This window comes from Anabas testudineus, chromosome 9 (genome assembly GCF_900324465.2).
Source record: "Anabas testudineus chromosome 9, fAnaTes1.2, whole genome shotgun sequence".
Lineage (NCBI taxonomy): Eukaryota > Metazoa > Chordata > Actinopteri > Anabantiformes > Anabantidae > Anabas > Anabas testudineus.
The window spans coordinates 24,141,851-24,158,619 of record NC_046618.1 but is presented as its reverse complement, the minus strand read 5'-3'; positions in this window follow the sequence as shown (position 1 = coordinate 24,158,619).

The window sequence follows — 16,769 nt, the reverse complement described above, 5'->3', positions numbered from 1 at the left end:
TTTTAAATTAAATATCATTTTTATTAAACAATCCTTATTCAGCTTTTCAGTAGGATCTTGATTACTGCAGAACGTGACTGTAATTAATGCCATAAGATTTCAAAAGAGAAAATAATAAATAGTAAAAATAAATAAATACATTGGGCTTTTACAAGTACAATTATTAGAATAAACATAATTAATTTCTAAGTACTGAACTATTTTTAAAAGGTGTTTTAATGTTTTATTTCCATTACACTTTTTTCCACCGACTGTGAAGCATTAAAAGCACCAAGGTCTTCATCGTAAATAGTTTTACTCTCATGACATGTTGAACATGACAGATAATGTGCACATAAATCTTTATAAGTATCTTTATAGTACATCTTTATGTGTAAGATCAAAACTTCTCCTTTCTTGTGTAACTTGTGCTGAAACATGTTTCACGCTACGTGTTATATTCAGGTTTCAGGTTTGTGTTGAAGGAGAATGAATTCTCACCTGGTTTTAATAAGAGACTCTTTGGCAATATTTAGTTACTGTCATGAGCTTCGTAAAGACCACTGAGAGATAATAAATCTCAGTGTTATGTCATATTACACAGATTTTTACAAATGGACTTTGCTCGTTTTCAATTTGCTTTTATGTGTGATTGTCTTTGGTCTCACGTTTTTCCATCACCTGTAAAAATACTGGCCAATTCTTAAACAACAAATCAACATATCCTACCATATAACAACAGCCTAGAAGAAAGCTAAAATAAAATCAGCCTTTTAAAATCCATATTTTTATGTCAGATATAGATTTTTAAAACCTGAACTTTCATTAATTAATGATAATTAGCTTCGGTTTTAATTCAATTCTAAATATGCACTCTCACAGACAGGCCTAAGACTCGAGTCTCTTGCAGGTTGAGAATAATGTAGGTAAACCCACATCCTTAACCTCCCACTATCACTTGAGCTGAAGAGTAATGGTGCATCCACTTTTCCAGCTTCACCTCCACCTCTACAATTTTCACTTTGACTCCTGAATAATGCGTCTGCATCTGTTTTCCTCACTCATGCTAACCTCTCGCTCTCACATGACTCCAGAATAATGTAGATGTATTTATTTTTACACCGTCTTACTCGACCCCAGTTGCTATCAATCTGGCTTTAGAATAATGTAGGCACATCTGTTCTGCTCACCCTCCTAACCCCTCAATTTCCCCGCCACTTCAGGATAATGTAGGTGCATCTATTATCTCCGCTCACACCAGCGCTGCTGTCTCTGACCTGCTTTTTTTACAATAATGTAGCTGCATTTACAACCACAGCCCACTCCCCTAATCTCTCACACCATCATTTCAGGGTGGGGAAATAAATAAAACATGCGACATGAGATTTTAAAGTAAAGCATCTTTGCTTAAATCTTCCAAATCATGCAGGAATGTTTAATATTTCAGCTCATCAATTACACCAGGCCTTTGCATGCTCCTGTATTCTTTCTATGAGCTTCTTTAACTTTCTGCTCTTTGCTCCAGAGACACAGACACAGACGAGGTGCAGTAAGAGAAGAGAATGAAACAAAAAACACTCAGCAGCAGATAACAGTGTTGTTCCAGCGTAACCCTCAGCTTTTATTTATCATATCTCCAAATGGCGGTGTAGCTGTTGTGCTGTGGTCAGGATACAGTGACCTTAGTTGATCAACTACCCCCCTCAACAGCCTGATAAGACGGCTAATATAACAGCGAGCAGGGGGGGAAGGCTGTACTGTAATTATTTCTGCGCTGTCAGAGGGGGAACGGACCACAGCCCCCTGCCGATTCAAATCTGAGGGCAAAGTAAAAAGAGGAGAAAGGAACAACAACAACCACAACAACAACAAGGCTACTGAGACAAATATCAGCCAGCCGCCGCGACACGCCTGAAATTGGACCGGTTTGTCATGCACAGGGCAGCTACACACACACACACACACACACACACATCTGAGGCCGTGCAAGACTTAATTCAAACTTCACTCCTTACACAGACCTGATGACTCACAGGTTAATGTGTGAAGAATGAACAGAACATGTGGTGAATCATGCAGATTTCCAGTGTCTACTTTCATTCATTTGCTCATGTACATGCTACAGACATACAGGTGGTGTGTGTATTTATATGAATGTGTCCAACATAGTTCAGCCCAACATGAAGTTAACAGAGAAAATTTCATTCATTAACAGTAACAACATATAGTATGCAAATAAAACCTGACTACTGAGATATTTAGAAGCTGCTTGAACTATTAGATGAAGCTTCTGCCCACAATAAACATCATTATAATTAAAAAAAAACATTGTAAAATCCTATTATTTATTCTCTTGTTAGTTGTTTCTGTATCTAGCAGCTCAAATATGTTTTTGATGATTCACAGTAAATGACAAGTTGCCAATATCCAAATATCCAAATCCACAATAACTATGTATATATGCATATATGTGTATATGTTTGTTTGTTCTAATTTGCTTCCTTGAAATTGCTCCTCAGAAACAAATGCATTTATTTTTCCTTGCTGTTTGACATTGCTGTGCCATCCCTGTGCGCTGTGTGATGGTACACGTGTATTCATAATGCATAAATTCTTTATTATTATTACTAGTATTATAAATACCTGATGAAATAAAACTAGATTAAATGGGTATAAAACAACAACACAGGTCACCATAATACCAGTGTGGATTTTCTTCATGTATCCATGTGTATGCACAGTGTGAACATGTTATTTTGTAATGTGCTGTAATGTTTATACCAATGGAAATATAATGAGCATCACACGGAGAATGTTTCTGATGTTAAACAGTAGTTTTTATTTTTTCACCATCCCTCCTGTTTTGTTTTCATGTCTCATCTGTGTTAAGATTTCATCCCCTGCTCCCTCTTTTGTCTCCTGTTCCTTTACTCATCCACAACTTTATTCTTCTTTCACAATTTATTTCATTTGATGCATCAGAAACAGTCGCATTCAAACTTTTTTCCCCCAAACACACATTTGGTGATTTACCAGTAACTTTAAGTCGTTTTTAATCTAAAACTCTTGAAGTTTGTTTGACCTTGAACACAACAAAGCTGCTTTGTAGCTGCTGCAGCACAATATAATTGTTAAGAAGCAGAAAAATAAATAAATAAATAAAGTGTCAATTGTGGCTTTTATTGTGAAGCTGGGAGGATGTACGAGCCCGTGCCGCTCGGTGATAGATGGCACGATACCCAGCTTTCCTGATTTCACAAATTTCTATGAAATGTGTCCTGAGCTCATGGAGGCGTGGAGATAAGAGGCTGGAAGAGGCTCGCCGGCCAATAGGATTCATCCATTTCTGCCTCTTATCTGCTGATAGAGAAGAACCCCCCCTCCACTCCTCTCTCCTCCTTCCCTTCTCTCCTTCCAGCCTCTTTTCCTTTGTTACTTCATCACACTCTGTTCCATCTTGTCTTCTCCTCACTCCGCTCTTGTTTCATCTTCCTCTTTTTGTGTCTCTTCTTTCCTTCCACATATCCATTGTTTTTCTCCTCCGCTCGTTCTTCCTCCTCCTCGTTGATCTGAGACACACTGAAAACACTGATCTTCTTAAACAGACTAAAAACACATTTTTACATCTGTTTTTCACTTTGTTTTCAACTCCTGTTCTTCTCTTCATCACTTTGTCTTCACTTCTGTCTTTAAAGCAGTTAGACAGGATAAAGTAGTTGAACTATAAAGTTTTAAACTATAGCTATTTAAACCTAAATATAACACGTCTTTCTCAATCTGTGTTCTTAATCCTCTTATCTCTTCATGTTGGGAGCTAAAATTGGAACTCCATAAAGAATTAGCCTTAATATTTGTTGTTACTACACTGGTGTGAGTGAAGGTTCGGTGAAGCTTCCTGTTTCTATTGGACCATTCAAGTAGATTAATGAATCCTGCAGAAGGTGGTAGGAGACCCTGCGTGCACACTAGTTGTGTCTTTGTAGCCCGTGTGAGGGCCCCACACGGGGCCCGGCTCATGACAATCACTAATTTAAACTCATGCTAGATGCTGGACGAGCTTCTTTATTGGTGAAGGTATAAGTAACTCCTGCCCAAACACTTACTTCTCTGTAAAGATCAACAACATATCAAGTAGAACGTAGCTCTCACCAACAGGAATCATGTTCCAGACACTAATGGAACTTCATATTTTGGATTAAGCTACTTGATCAGGTTCACTACAGCTTTTTATATTTCACCAACAGCACAGTGGTGGAAGTGACAGATCTCACCACACATTCACTGAAACACAGGTTGAAACTGTTTATTTCTACTGCAGCTTCCGGTAAAACTGCCAGCGCTGCCATTCGTCCAGAGGAGACAGTAGATCTTCTTTAAGACACTTCAACCCTTTTTTTCTGTCTTTTTGTTTTTTTAAGAGTCCTTAAAACAACATTGATTGTTTCCCAGAATGACTTTCTGTCGCTGCGGTAATGATTATGCAGATGTGGCACAACCTTTCCGTTTGACGGGCAGTTCCCACGGGAGAGGTGGTGACATGGCGGCTGTTGCCACGCCGACAGGCGACCGACATGCTCCCCCCCTCTCCACCCCACCCGACCTCTCTCCTTGTGCTTAGTCTGGCCTTTTCTCGAATGGTCGAAGGGGTGATGGAGGAGCAGGATGCTCTGTTTGAAGATGTCGACATTAAACAAATAGTTTTCACCTGAAAATGAATCCTCATCGTCACATCATCAAAATGACAAAACTTCATTCAGAATATCAATAATTTTATAGATTTGTGTCTAAAAGTATTTATGGTTTCAGTTGATGCCAAACTGCTCTGATGATCTTAACAACACTGTGTTCAACAATTATTTCAGCTACTATAAATATTCACTTACATGTATTTGTTTACTGTACAAGATTGTAGAATTACTTATATCTGCTAATAGGTCCAATATTGTGATTTCATACATATGAAATGTATTGAAGACATAAGGATTCAAACTACAAAAAAATATAAATACTTTGCATATTTAATTTTCAGGTCCACAGGATCTTAAGAACAACTTCTCCTTCTTCTTCGTTTTTGTAAAACAAAACCTTGACTTGAATTGATTTAATGAATACAATTAATTAAAGTCAAGATTTCAACGTTTGCTTTCATCTACTTTGTTCGTACTTTTCAAAACATCATCATCAAGGTTTCAGCTTTCATTAAATTGAATTATGCAATTTAAGAGAAACCATTTTTCTAAGTGTGGAAGTCTAATCCAATGACATATGTCTCTATAGAAAACATTTTTACTTTATTAAGTATAATTACTGAACAAAGTCAATCATAAAATTATCTAGTTTTAATCTTTAAATTAATACTGTTTAATCCAGTTTTAAAATAGTAGTAACTTAAATAGATTTTTCTTATGTTAATTTTTACTTATCATCTTTAAATGTATCTTTTCTCCATAACATACAAAACAATATAAAACAAATTAGATTTGTTTAAGTTTTTTTATGGTTGTTAACTATATGATCTTGATCCTGTAACAAGAAAAACTGCCTTTATAAAACCATGTGACGTGGATGAAGTGTGTTTTCACTGTGACCGTCGCTGTTTCTCTCCTCCAATGACAGCACTGTGCTGATTTACTCTCTCTGATGATTGGCCGTCTCATTGACAGCGAGCCTTCTTCATCATATTTCCACTTTTCCTCTCTTTCTTCTCTTCTTCTCGCTTTCATTTTTCCTTTCATACTAAGTTCCCCCCCTCCCCTTCCCTCTGCTCTGCCACTGGATTTTATTTGACAGGAAATATTCCAGGCGATGTGGTGTGGTTGTAGATCTCGCGCTGTGGCAGACAGTATTGATCAGGCTGATTTGCATACATAAATCTATTGGCTATCTGACACTTGCCAATACTCTGGGCAGCAGGGAGCGGCGGTGCTGAGTCGGCCAGGTCACATTATCATTGGTGATGGAGCTTTGATGAAGTGTGACAGCGCTGCACAGCTGCTGACTGACTGGCTGAAAGACTGCACTGTAAAAAAAAGTCATCACATTTAACAGCATTATGTCCATCAAGAGGATATATTTACGTTTATTTGTTTTTACATAACACATTAATAAGATAAAACGTGATTTATTTCTTTTGGTTTTAGTGAGCTTGTGACAGGATGGTTGCTTCACGTTTAGTTCAATCTGAGGACAGGTGACACTGTGCTTGTGTAGTTGACAGGTACAAAGTCCTGCTGGAAAAGGAAATTAGCATCTCCATAAAGCCTGTAAGCAGATGGAGGCGTGAAGTGCTCTGAAGTCTCCTGGTAGATGCTGCATTGACTTTGGACTTAAATTCTGTTAAATCACAGTGGACCAACACCAGTAGATGACACAGCCCCCATCACCACTGACTGTAGATACATCACACTCTTCCTCCAAATTCTGGGACCTTGATTTCCAGATGAAATGTTAAATTTACTTTCAACTGTGCAATAAAGCATAAGAACATTAGTTTTTATTTATTATTTATGTTGATGTGTTTAGTGGATCTGAAAGATTCAATTTCAACGACTAAAGTACTGGTGGTGTGTTTACGTCTGTGTTTCTCCTTCTCTTTCTCCCTCTGTGTATAAAGCAGTACAGTTTCTTTGTTTCTGTCGGAGGAAAAGGTCAAAGCAGCAGTGAGAATTAATTGAAGAGTGAGAGAGCACAGCTGGTTCTGTCAGATCAACCAGGCCTGTGCATGTGTGTGTGTGTGTGTGTGTGTGTGTGTGTGTGTGTGTGTGTGTGAGGGACGGTTTTATAAGCTGCAATTCTGAAACGTCTTCCTCAGATGACCATGTAGAAAAATAGAAACTTCTAACTCAGTGCATTAACAGACTGAACAGTCACTTGTTCCAGTTTAACCAGTGAAACCATTCCAATGCTGCACATGCTCCGTTAATGAATTCATTTTCTGTGTACATGCTGCTGGTTGTGCTGTGCATGTGCTGCCTCATTACCTGGCAGTGTTCCCGGTGTGGTGTCGTGGGAGCGCACTGTGACAACCTGCTGCTTTCGTATGCAGGGGAACAACACCGATGGCGGAGCAGAGTTAATAGCTCTTCTGTGGCGTAGCCCTAAACCTTTAGCACCCCCACAGACACATCACCACCCCTCACCCTCTAAACACTGTGATACAAACACCATGTGGCAAAATTTAATGAAGTTCTGTTCTTTAAAGCAAGTGGCGGCTTGCAGGGATGGAGGGATGGAGGGGAGCTATGAGAACCCCTCTGCTCGTTCAGCTCATCTGTTTCTTTGAATAGTTTCCACGAGCCGATCGATGCACCGGTTTTCTCCTGGCCTTTCAGCGCTGTCACCCATCATTGAGGGATGCAAATTCATGTCAGAAACTGGCCTGACACTTTTCCTGTCAGGGACCGGCTCTCAAAAACACTGCGGCTCAGCAATAAATAGGGTGAAGGCCTCGTTTCTCCGAAGGCCGGCGGAGAGAGAGGGAGGGAGACCTTTTCCATCAAAGTTTTCTCTCCCCGTCCTGACAAGATGAGAATGTGAAAGGACACTTGGTAAAGTTCATCTCTTTCTCAACGGAGAAGCACCAAAGTCAGAAAAAAAAGAAATGAGTGTCTTGATAGTCGACTGCTGAGGTGAGTTAAGGCGATGGAGATAATTATGACGCTACAGAACAAAGAGAAAGCTCAACCTGTGACTCCTTCAGTGTAAAATATGCATTTCATTTTTTGTATTCATCTTGTACATCACATTACACGTTTTAATTATCCATTTCTGCAAAGCCAGAACTTCCCAGGTGCTGGGATCCTGCTGAGTGACGGCTTATCACCTGAAGTTTGGTGTATTTCTTCCAAAATCGTTGTTCACCTTCCGTTCAGAAGGTTTCACATGTGATGACCTGAAATATCATCAAGAACTTAAAACAAGTCCAGTTGTCACCAAACAGCAATTCTAGAATACAATAGTGACACTCATACAACATGGCTGCCCACTAAATACATGCACCAGCAGTTGCAATGCTAATTTTTGTTAGCAGGATAAAGGTAAATTTTATTTGCTAAGAGTGAGAGGAGGGCAGAATAGACTATTTGATCTTCCAAAAAAGCAAAAAAGAAAAAACAGCTTGTTGTGACAAATAATTAAATGTAAAATCTCAATTTTAGGGTTAGGTAAGTTAAAACTATGACATAAGTTAAATTTATGATATAGGAAGTCAATTTTATTTACTTTTAGAGCCAATCAAATTTTTTGGCCACCGTATTTAAAGTTTTCTGCCTATACTGCTGCATCGCTACGCTAATCTAATGCTATCTAACTGTAATCACATTTGGGTGGATTGTGTTTTAATGCAACATGTACATCTGTATTTTTGAATAATTAAAGTATTACATTTGTTAACATTAACAGAGTCACTAGGAGGTGGATGAAAAATTTATGATTAGGTTTAGGTAAGAAAAGCACTTTAAATACAGTTAGAGAATGACGGTAAGGCCCTAACCTTAACCACATGTTTACTTCCCTAACTATAATTTGTTTGCTAACCCACAGTATTTACCTATGCTGTCGTTATCATGTGCAGATATTGTACAAAGACGATATGAAGGTTTGGCATTGGATATGAAAAGATGTTGTCATTCAGGGTTTTGCAGATTCGTCTACTATCGACATTCTTATCTAGTCATAGTGTGGGACTTGTTACCATGTGCAGTGCTCTAATTGAGAATTTTCAGCAGCTCAGCTTTCATTTGCTGCTGCTGACACCGAGCGTGCTCTCTCCGTCAGAGAGCTCTGCAGAGTCTGAGACAAAAGACAAAATGAGAGAGAAAGACCTTTTCTAGAAAGTTTGGTCCGTTCATCCTGGCAGAGTAAGAATGTGAAACAGCTCTCGGTAAAGTTCACCTCCATCTGCCGCAAGAAAAAACGGAGAAACAACAAATTAGGAAAAAAAGTAGAGAAGTTAAAGAGGAAGCAGAGACGAAAGAAGAGCTCCTAATCCAGGTAGGAAACACTGGCTGTTATTTACGTTAGGTAGCTTTTTTCCTCACTTTGAGAACTATCTGCAAATTAAATTATCTGCTTTTAATATAATTCCTTTTCTTGTTTCGTCAGTTTTAGAGGGTTTGGTGGAAACATTCTGGGTTTTTGAAGGATCCTCTACAAAATCCCATTTCCAGAAAAGCTGCGACTTTTTCTAAGATGATGAAGGGATCAGGAACACTCTGAAAAACCACTGTCACACAGATACAGTCACGATACGGTACTCTACCTCGACTACTACAGTTCAGTACTCCAAACCACATGTTTGTTTACAACAAACATGAAATAATGTGCATCACATTGTGTATATTTTAATTCTCAGTGTGTCTGAGAAGATTTTTAGATTTTTACCTCTCAGACCTTCTGGCCCAGTTGTTTAACACATATAAAGTATATTTATACTTTATCCAAATACAGGAAGTACTCAGCTGGACCTACAGGGCGGCTGAGGATGCAGGAGGGAGATTTGACCCTGATGTGTTCAGATTCAGATCACTGTGTTCCCACAACTTCACACTTCTCGAAACTTTACAGGTGAAAGTTTCTTCTCATCTTTTGTCTCCTCATCATCTTCCCTCCGCTCTTACGGACTTCTCCTTCTTTTAAGTGGTTCCCTCCTTCATAACCTCCTCTTCTTTACTTTTTTCTCACTCAACTTGACCTCCTCTGCTCTAATAATTTCATTTCCTTCTTTCTCTTTCAATCTTTCCTCATTTTATTTAACCCTCCTCTATCCTGTTCCTCCTTTCACCTCCTGTCATCTTGCCATCACTCTCCTCCATCTTCTCTCTCCACCTCCTCTTTCTTTAGTCTTTCTTTCTCTCGTCCCCTCATCAGTTATTTGAGGTTCCTCATTATTATCTGTTCCACACCTCCTCTTCCCTTTCTGCTCCTCCTACCTCCTCTCTCCTTTCTCTGTAAATCATCCATTTCTTTTTCTCATCTCCTCTCCACTTTCCTTTTTTCCTTCTGCCTTACTTCTCATTACTTCCCCTCTTGTTCTTCCCTCCATCTCCCCTCTCTCCCTTCGGCTTATTAAGATTTCAAAGATACAAATGGCGGCGGGCTGATTGCTTTCAGGGAATCTGCCTTTAATAATTACAGGTGGAGAAGCTCGGGGTAATGTTGACGGGAAAGAGACTAATGGAAAACTAGATTTTTTCACTGAATTAGACCGAAGAGGGCGGGATCTATATATTGACAAGCCTTCAGCAAGCTGCAGATCAGGAGAAGTGCTTCGGACTTGTTTGAGAGGACGGCGGCAAACTGGCTCTGATGCTCCGTGGCATCTCAATACTCTTCCGGCAGTCGTGAACAGGCTGCCGGGAGGATCAAACCCACCTTCATCTCCAGGACCCGACTGTGCAGGGAGCATAGGATGGAGGAGGAATAGGAGGGGAGTTAAAAGGCCACAGAGTTAACCTTTTTTTTCTGATCTCTCTCTCCTCGTCTTCTCATCAAGAACCTGAATCAAAATGTAAATGTTGGAGCCTCTGAGGGGACCAGGGCTCTGGGACCTGCTCTTATTGATTATATGAAGTGAGTCGGAGTCGCTCTGCTCAACAACCAAATGTGTTTTCCCCTTGACGCTCTCTGACAGGAATTACCCAGAGCTCTGCGGGCTTTGGTCTCTGCTGCTAACATTTCTGATTTCACAGCACAAACACTCACTTGGGTATTAAATTCAAGGACTGCTAATGATTTTCTTGAACCTATTCTTTTCAAAATTAACATTTTTTATAACATGATGTGATGGTGGTCAACAAAAAGTCACTCAGACACTTAATGAATATTTCAACAGCTGAGATATTGTGGATTTGTCGTAAACAGGCAACAAAATAGGAGAAATATGTCATTAAAAGCCAAAAGAACAGTGGCCCTGAGAGCTCAGTGCAGTCGAATCAGGAAAACTTCAATGCAGACTCAACATTTAGAAAGAAATGCTGCAACACAATCAAATACAAGAACACACACAACAAAGCAATAGAAATGTTTTCTGGGGAGCAAATGCAGAAGCTGAATGTGACATTAACAATAAAACAAACATAACCTCATCCAAAGATCATTTTTTAAAACCAGCAACAACATGTGAATCTGCTGTTAAAACTCAGAAAAAACACAGTGTGACAGATAAATTAAAGTGGAGACGACTTTTGTTGGATCTTTACTACTGGGATAAAAATAAAAATGGTGGCAGGAGAAGAAAAGTCGTTGATGTTTATCATATATTCAGATGAAACCCAGATCAAATTTAACAGACTCTGTGTTGGTAAAAACATAAAAGTGAAGAAATGTCTGGAGCTGGTTTTTGTTTGTTTGTTTGTTTCTTGTAGCTTTAAATAAAAAATAAAATAACAACTCACTTTTTACATTGTGATATCGTTAAGTACCAGTTTGTTTTTTTAAGGAAAGACCGACCTTTAGTCATGACCATGACCTCTGACCTCTGTGTGGAGGTGGGAGGAGAAGATAAACATTTTCCTGTGAGAAAGGATCATATCATTAGTGCTTTTGTCCAGATTCAAATATAATTTCTACTACATGGAAGCTAGTTATAAAGTAAATGTACCCTCATTTAAAATGAAGGTTGTTTCTAAGGACTGAAACCGTCTCTGTGTCTCTGACTTCACTGTAGCTGCAGTAAAAACCCTTCAACCTCCATTAAAGCTCAGTTTGCAGAGCAGCAGGCGGTCTGACCTTCTCACGAGTTCACTTATATTACTGTAAACACTGATGTTAAAGCTCAACTTTAACGCTTTCAGGGGGATTTTTTGGTTTCTTTCCCGCAAAAGGAAATTTAAAGTTCATGCACGAAGCTGTGCAGCAAACACACCAGATGCAGGTCTCGGGAGTTTGTGTGTGTCTGTGTGTCGGCTGCTGTCAAAGCTCCTGATTTTGTTTCAGATTTTTTGGGTGGTATGATGTGCTGTGTTGTGAACGCTGTGCGCTGTAGCGGGGCGGTACAGCTGACTGACCCATCCATCATCAGCTCCTAGTCTCTCTGCTGCTCGCTCCTCAAACTCTGTTTTTGTTTGGAAACCATCCATCATCTTCCTGAGCACGACACGCCAGCCAAAAGACATCCCAGCAACGGCTGTGTGTGTGTGTGTGTGTGTTTTCATGTATTTGTGGTATTCTTTAAAACAACTTTGTACCAAGAAATAAAACCAGTCATAGGATTGTTCTCAGGACATTTTCTCACGACTGACTGAACCAATTCTTGGAATCCGTCCTCTGTGTTTAGTCTATGATGTCTAATCATTGAGTTTCTTTTAACTTAAGCTGATGATGAGACAAATTGTATTTAAAAATGCAGTGTATTTAACATCCTGCAGAACGGATCAGACAATTTATGATCACAAACTTGTAGGAAGCTGCTTTATTTTGAGTTCTAGTGGAGTTTGAGCACATTCCTGTGCTGGGGCCGTGGTAATTAGCTCTATTAGTCCTCCTGCTGTAACACATCAGTGTATGTGTATCTGTGTGATACTGACCTTTTATTATTTCATGTTTTCTTGTAGTCAGTTATTAATTAATCAGATATTTCTAATCTAAATTATGACTTTGTTGTTTCATTCCTAACAGAAGCTGGGAAACAGACTCGATTGTAAACTTCAGTACCATAATTTCCTCTCAGTTAAATGGAGCAGAAATGCAGATGCTGCAATTAGTTGTTTTTTTTTTACCTGGAGACAGGCCAGACCTCTTTATCTAGGTCTCTCCCTCGCTCTCTAACTCTGGCCTGTTTCCACTACATCTGTGGACTCAAAGCTACAAATGACGTGATTATGATATATCATGTAACAGAGAAAGTCTCTTTGTTTCTGCTGTAAAAGAAAGAAATCAATACTGGGGCGGTGCAGAGCCTTGAGGGGCCACAGTATCTCTCCAGGACTGACCAGGTAGGGGTTAGGCCCAGCCGGGGGTTTGGTGGGCTCTGAAATGCTGATTCTACATTTAGCCTGACAGTGATGCATGCATCGGCCTCGGTGTCCGGTTAGCCCGGTACCTGAGGGTCCGGCGGAGGAAGATCAGCTGCAGACCAGGACGAGGTTAAGGATGGAGGATAGAAGAGGAACAGAAGGGGAGGCCAGAAACCTGGTGCTTATTTTTAGAACCAGCAAAGTCTGGGAGGGAGGAAAGATGGAGGAGTGGGAGTATTTTTTATGAGGGTGGGAGACAAGGGAGTTGGAGAGAGAGAGGAGAAACTGAAATAAATCTGTGAGAGGAAGACGAGAGGAGTTTTGGATTTTGGAATCCTGAAGAGTCAAGATTTCGAACAATATCTGAAAGAAAGTTTAAATTTACTGTCACAAAACAGAGAATTGATCAAAAGACTAAACCTGCAAGATAAAAAAACAGAAGACAATTTCAGTTTGGATCATCTGCTCATCACGCCTGCTTCCCTCCACACACAGTGAGCACACACACTCTCCCGGTCCTGCTTCTGATGTTGACCTTCGACCTCTGACCTTTCAGTGAAGCGTGTTGAGGGTCATCATTAGACTGGTCTGGAGCCTGTGGGAAATATTCAGCACACCCTGCACTCGCTCTTCAGATAGGAAGATCTGATGGTTGATGCTGCAGAGGGTCGATGTATTGAATTACCATTACTGTCTGATCTGTAGTTCACTCGCTGGCCGGAGTATTTTTAAGGTAGAGGTGTTAGAGGTGTTTCCACAGGCCAGACTGTGGACAGAACAAAGTACCTTGAACATTACTGTATTTTGAGCAAAACCATTTGCAACCTGTGCCAATCAATAGAATTTGTTTAGTTTGGTTTCTTTATATAACATCACAACAAGAATCATCTCAAGGGTCTTGAGATATAGAGTTACGACTTTACAGAAATACAGTTTGTGAAAAACCCAACAAATCCCCCTCGAGCAGCACTGGGCGACAGTGGAGATGAAAAACTCCCTTTAACAGAAGAAACCTCCAGCAGAACCAGGCTCAGGGTGGGCGGCCATCTGCCTCGGCCGGTTGGGGTGAGTGGAAACATTAGAGAAAAAAGAACACAAGCAAGAGATAAGACACTGGGCGGGTTGGTGAGACCAGTAACTGTACTGTGGTCTAATTTACAGATAAAGAGACTGACTGTGTTTTTTTGAAGAGAGGACAAAGACGAACAGTAAAATTATGACCTAAACAAATTGGTTTTGATCAACCTGTTGGTTTGTTTCTGCCTCATCCACCTTCTGCTATCTAATGTTGCAGCGTTTCTAGATCTCAGCTTTTATTATGGAGAGTACAATTTAATTATTACTGACAGAAAAGTACAAGTCATCATCTTCACAAGCAGTAACACTTATTAATTACTGTTTAGTTGTCCTAATGCAAGAAAGTGGGTAAAGAGTAAAGATGTAGGTCATCGATTGATTTTATATGAACGTCAACATGATCTTTTGCAGATGGGTATCAAGTCAACAAATGAGTGGTCCTGACAGGAATCTGCTTAAAACAACTACAGCAACATAAAACTGGATTTGTTAAGGAAGCCAAAATGCCGGCAGACGGTGCAGCTGGCCAAAAGTTAAAAATAAGTCGGGGTCCTAACCGAGAGTGTGTAAATCCTCGGACAGGATGGATGTAGCTGTCGTTATTGCTGTTGTTGTTGTTGAGTCCACCATTCCTTATAGAGACAATGGTGTTAATGAGTCTCACATATCAACCACAGCACAAGCACACTCCATCCTCTGTGTGTGTGTGTTGGTCGGGGGGCTGTATATCTCAGAGTGAAGGGTCGGCTTCGCTCGTATTTATCTTTAGGAGCTGCAGTCAGAAAAACAAATCCACACTCGTTCTGACAGGATCACTGACTGACGGCTCACAGCTTAGCATCCAACAGGCGAGTTTAAATAGAGCGATGGCTGTCAGCCACTGTTGTCTCCAGGAAAGTTTGCTTAGCAAATTAGCAATAAGCTAATATATTTCAGTCCATGTGAGTCAAATCTGACTGAGTCTGAGTCTGACTGAGCTGTAAATGTTATTAAAACTCAGTTTAAGTGTTGGGAAAACAGTTTTTTATGCACGTTGTTGCAAAATCTCACTCAGCAACATAACCCTGCTCTACTGAGCAGAAATACTACAATGTGTACATGAGTTATTAGTCTTAGTACACCGAGGCATTAGTAAACAGCACACTGTTTGAGGTGCCAGCAAGTTTTGATCCAATTGTTTTATGCACATTTCACTTTGCAAACAAAAAGTGCCCATAATTACAAAAATAAATGGGAAAATAATACAAAAAAAAATTTCTGGCTTAGCTGAGGTGTAAAAGTTTTGATAAAGTATCAATAAAATGCAATAATAATAATAATAATAATAATAATAATAATAATAATAATAATAATAATAATAATAATAATAATAATAATAATAATAATAATAATAATAATAATAATACAATGTAAACTGGCCCAGTGAATAAATTATGACAAACACAAATCAAATTCCAGTGTAGAGACTGTATGGAGCAATAAGGAGGCTGTAACCTTCCTCACATGAAAATATGAAACAGAAATATTAGACACTTATCATGTTTTCCATGATTTTCAGCTCTGACTGGAGTTTTTTACAATCACCTCACATTTTTGTGTCTTTTTGTGGTGTACAGAAACTAAATAGCCACCAGCTGTTTATCTTTATACATTTCGCCTCTTAAACGGTTTAAAATCAGGATACATCTCAGCATCTGGTGTCTTCCTGCTCACCTGTACCTGCTGGACTGTCGGCAGGTTCAGATGGAGGTGGGCGGGGCGTCATGATGCATTCGCTGTCTGTCACTGGCAGGATGTGGAAGAAATTCTCTGTCGGAGAGTCGGGCTCAGGCTTTCCATCTGTCAGCTCTGATGGCCGGGCTATTGATCCAACGCCGGGGTCACACCAGGACCCTGACCCCCCACATCACACACACACACACACACACACACACACACACACACACACACAGGCAGGTTCAGGTATGTGGCAGTAATGTGACAGTCATTTTCCCAGTGAGATGGCCGTCACAGAGTGACGGCCTGCTGAGCAGCGACACAGCCGTCACTCTTAACCTTTATATCCTCCACACAGACGCAGATCTAACCCCTACAACCTCCATCACAGGCTGCACCACATGCTGTGAGAGAGTGTGAGTGGTGTTCAGTCTGACTTTACTCTGGATGAAGCTGTTAGTGATCAGCTGAGAGGATTCGTGGATGAAGCTAAAAACATGAAGAAACTATCATCTGCAGCACATTAATGAGAACAGCACATTCAATGTTTTTTTAAGTTTTAAATATAATTAATTATCTTGAAGCTTCGTAAAACTGCTGATTAAACAAAAATGCTCATTTAAAAGCATAGTAGAGCTTTTGTGAATGTGATGATTGGCTGCAGTATTTAAATAACTTCACATAAACACTGGAAAGAAGGTTAATAACAACTTATATAAACCAGGTTAAATAAACTAAAATAGGGAAACAAGCAGCTGTACATGAATCAGGATAAATGGTAGCTCAATAAAATAAAATACGATTTAAATATAAATTAAACTAAATAAAAACTACTAACCAGAACTCTATCTAATTTTCCCTCCACTGACTGATTCAAGTGGACCAAACCATCAATGGGTGAGTTCACTGTGACACATAAATATAAAAACACGTTTCTGGTCAGAATAATATTTACATTTATTACATTCAGCTTCTTTGATTACAAAATAATAATTATTTCAGAAGTTTAGTAAAAAAAAATCAGTTTCTAAAACACATGTAACA